Genomic DNA, 3,717 nt, shown 5'->3' on the forward strand with positions numbered 1-3,717 from the left:
CACTCCTCCATACTGTCTTCTAGAATCAACACCTCCACTCCTCCGTACTGTCGAGTAGAATCAACACCTCCACTCCTCCATACTGTCATCTAGAATCATCACCTCCACTCCTCCATACTGTCTTCTAGAATCAACATCTCCACTCCTCCATACTGTCTTCTAGAATCAACACCTCCACTCCTCCATACTGTCTTGTAGAATCAAAACCTCCACTCCTCCACTCCTCCATACTGTCTTCTATAATCATCACTTCCACTCCTCCATACTGTCTTCTAGAATCATCACTTCCACTCCTCCATACTGTCTTCTAGAATCAACACCTCCACCCCTCCATACTGTCTTCTATAATCAACTCCTCCATACTGTCTTCTATAATAATCACCTCCACTCCTCCATACTGTCTTCAGAATCAACACCTCCACTCCTCCACTCCTCCATACTGTCTTCTATAATCAACACCTCCACTCCTCCATACTGTCTTCTATAATCATCACCTCCACTCCTCCATACTGTCTTGTAGAATCAAAACCTCCACTCCTCCACTCCTCCATACTGTCTTCTAGAATCAACACCACTCCTCCACTCCTCCATACTGTCTTCTATAATCATCACCTCCACTCCTCCATACTGTCTTCAGAATAAACATCTCCACTCCTCCATACTGTCTTCTAGAATCAACACCTCCACTCTTCCATACTGTCTTCTAGAATCAACACCTCCACTCCTCCATACTGTCTTCTAGAATCATCACCTCCACTCCTCCATACTGTCTTCAGAATCAACACCCCCACTCCTCCATTCTGTCTTCTAGAATCAACACCTCCACTCCTCCATACTGTCTTCGATAATCAACACCTCCACTCCTCCACTCCTCCATACTGTCTTCTAGAATCAACACCTCCACTCCTCCACTCCTCCATACTGTCTTCTCTAATCAACACCCCACTCCTCCATACTGTCTTCTATAATCAACACCTCCACTCCTCCATACTGTCTTCTAGAATCAACACCTCCACTCCTCCACTCCTCCATACTGTCTTCTAGAATCATCACCTCCACTCCTCCATACTGTCTTCTATAATCAACACCTCCACTCCTCCATACTGTCTTCTAGAATCAACACCTCCACTCTTCCATACTGTCTTCTAGAATCAACACCTCCACTCCTCCATACTGTCTTCTAGAATCATCACCTCCACTCCTCCATACTGTCTTCAGAATCTACACCCCCACTCCTCCATACTGTCTTCTAGAATCAACACCTCCAATCCTCCATACTGTCTTCTAGAATCATCACCTCCACTCCTCCATACTGTCATCTAGAATCATCACCTCCACTCCTCCATACTGTCATCTAGAATCATCACCTCCACTCCTCCATACTGTCTTCTAGAATCAACACCTCCACTCTTCCATACTGTCTTCTATAATCAACACCTCCACTCCTCCATACTGTCTTCTCGAATCAACACCCCACTCCTCCATACTGTCTTTCTATAATCAACACCTCCACTCCTCCATACTGTCTTCTCGAATCAACACCCCACTCCTCCATACTGTCTTCTAGAATCAACACCTCCACTCTTCCATACTGTCTTCTAGAATCAACTAATCCACTCCTCCATACTGTCTTCTAGAATCAACACCTCCACTCCTCCATACTGTCTTCTCGAATCAACACCCCACTCCTCCATACTGTCTTTCTATAATCAACACCTCCACTCCTCCACTCCTCCATACTGTCTTCTCAAATCAACACCCCACTCCTCCATACTGTCTTCTATAATCAACACCTCCACTCCTCCATTACTGTCTTCTAGAATCAACACCTCCACTCTTCCATACTGTCTTCTAGAATCATCACCTCCACTCCTCCATACTGTCTTCTAGAATCAACACCTCCACTCCTCCATACTGTCATCTAGAATCATCACCTCCACTCCTCCACTCCTCCATACTGTCTTCTAGAATCAACACCTCCACTCCTCCATACTGTCATCTAGAATCAACACCTCCACTCCTCCATACTGTCTTCTAGAATCAACACCTCCACTCCTCCATACTGTCTTCTAGAATCATCACCTCCACTCCTCCATATTGTCATCTAGAATCATCACCTCCACTCCTCCATACTGTCTTCAGAATCTACACCCCCACTCCTCCATACTGTCTTCTAGAATCAACACCTCCACTCTTCCATACTGTCTTCTATAATCAACACCTCCACTCCTCCATACTGTCTTCTCGAATCAACACCCCACTCCTCCATACTGTCTTTCTATAATCAACACCTCCACTCCTCCATACTGTCTTCAGAATCAACACCTCCACTCTTCCATACTGTCTTCTAGAATCAACTAATCCACTCCTCCATACTGTCTTCTAGAATCAACACCTCCACTCCTCCATACTGTCTTCTCGAATCAACACCCCACTCCTCCATACTGTCTTTCTATAATCAACACCTCCACTCCTCCACTCCTCCATACTGTCTTCTCAAATCATTCTCCTCCATACTGTCTTCTATAATCAACACCTCCACTCCTCCATTACTGTCTTCTAGAATCAACACCTCCACTCTTCCATACTGTCTTCTAGAATCAACACCTCCACTACTCCACTCCTCCATACTGTCTTTTAGAATCATCACCTCCACTCCTCCGTACTGTCTTCTAGAATCATCACCTCCACTCCTCCATACTGTCTTCTAGAATCAACACCTCCACTCCTCCATACTGTCATCTAGAATCATCACCTCCACTCCTCCACTCCTCCATACTGTCTTCTAGAATCAACACCTCCACTCCTCCATACTGTCTTCTAGAATCAACACCTCCACTCCTCCATACTGTCTTCTAGAATCAACACCCCACTCCTCCATACTGTCTTCTAGAATCATCACCTCCACTCCTCCATACTGTCTTCTAGAATCAACACCTCCACTCCTCCCCACTCCCTCCATACTGTCTTCTAGAATCAACACCTCCACTCCTCCATACTGTCATCTATAATCAACACCTCCACTCCTCCACTCCTCCATACTGTCTTCTAGAATCAACACCTCCACTCCTCCATACTGTCTTCTAGAATCAACACCTCCACTCCTCCATACTGTCTTCTAGAATCAACACCTCCACTCCTCCATACAGTCTTCTAGTATCTAGATATCACATAGTTGCTGAGTTACTGAGTGAGGCCCACATGGTAAAGACACACGTTATATGTTACAGAAAGTGTGGGGCTGCATGGTGAGGAAAGCCTGGCAACCTGAATATGTACTCTGTCTCTGTCTTTACTCAGCCTTAGTTTGCAAACACAGGCTGGTTGGTTGATGAGAAGATTACGGAATATTGAATTAGTCATTAAATATCACTGGAGAAGTATACAGACGTGTAGGCTATTATCAATGACAAAACAGTATAGCTACATAGTTGAATTGGGTATAGAAAACAGTTATGTTATTCTGCTTGCCGTCTACTTATGGCTTGGAATTAATATACATTTCATTGAGGAAAAATTAACTCATACTAAAAATTGCATTGGGGAAGAAGGAATGCAGATTTAGACTACATATTGGAAACGACCATCTATTCAGTTTTGCTTGCTGCATATAGCCGTGTGTTTCTGTGTGTAGGTGGGCTCGGTCTCAGCTCTGATGTCACTCACTGCAAGCACCTTAGGCTTGGAGCGTGCGCCACCGGGGAAGTCAGTGGCTAG

The sequence above is a fragment of the Oncorhynchus keta genome, unplaced genomic scaffold, assembly GCF_023373465.1.
Source record: "Oncorhynchus keta strain PuntledgeMale-10-30-2019 unplaced genomic scaffold, Oket_V2 Un_contig_15295_pilon_pilon, whole genome shotgun sequence".
Lineage (NCBI taxonomy): Eukaryota > Metazoa > Chordata > Actinopteri > Salmoniformes > Salmonidae > Oncorhynchus > Oncorhynchus keta.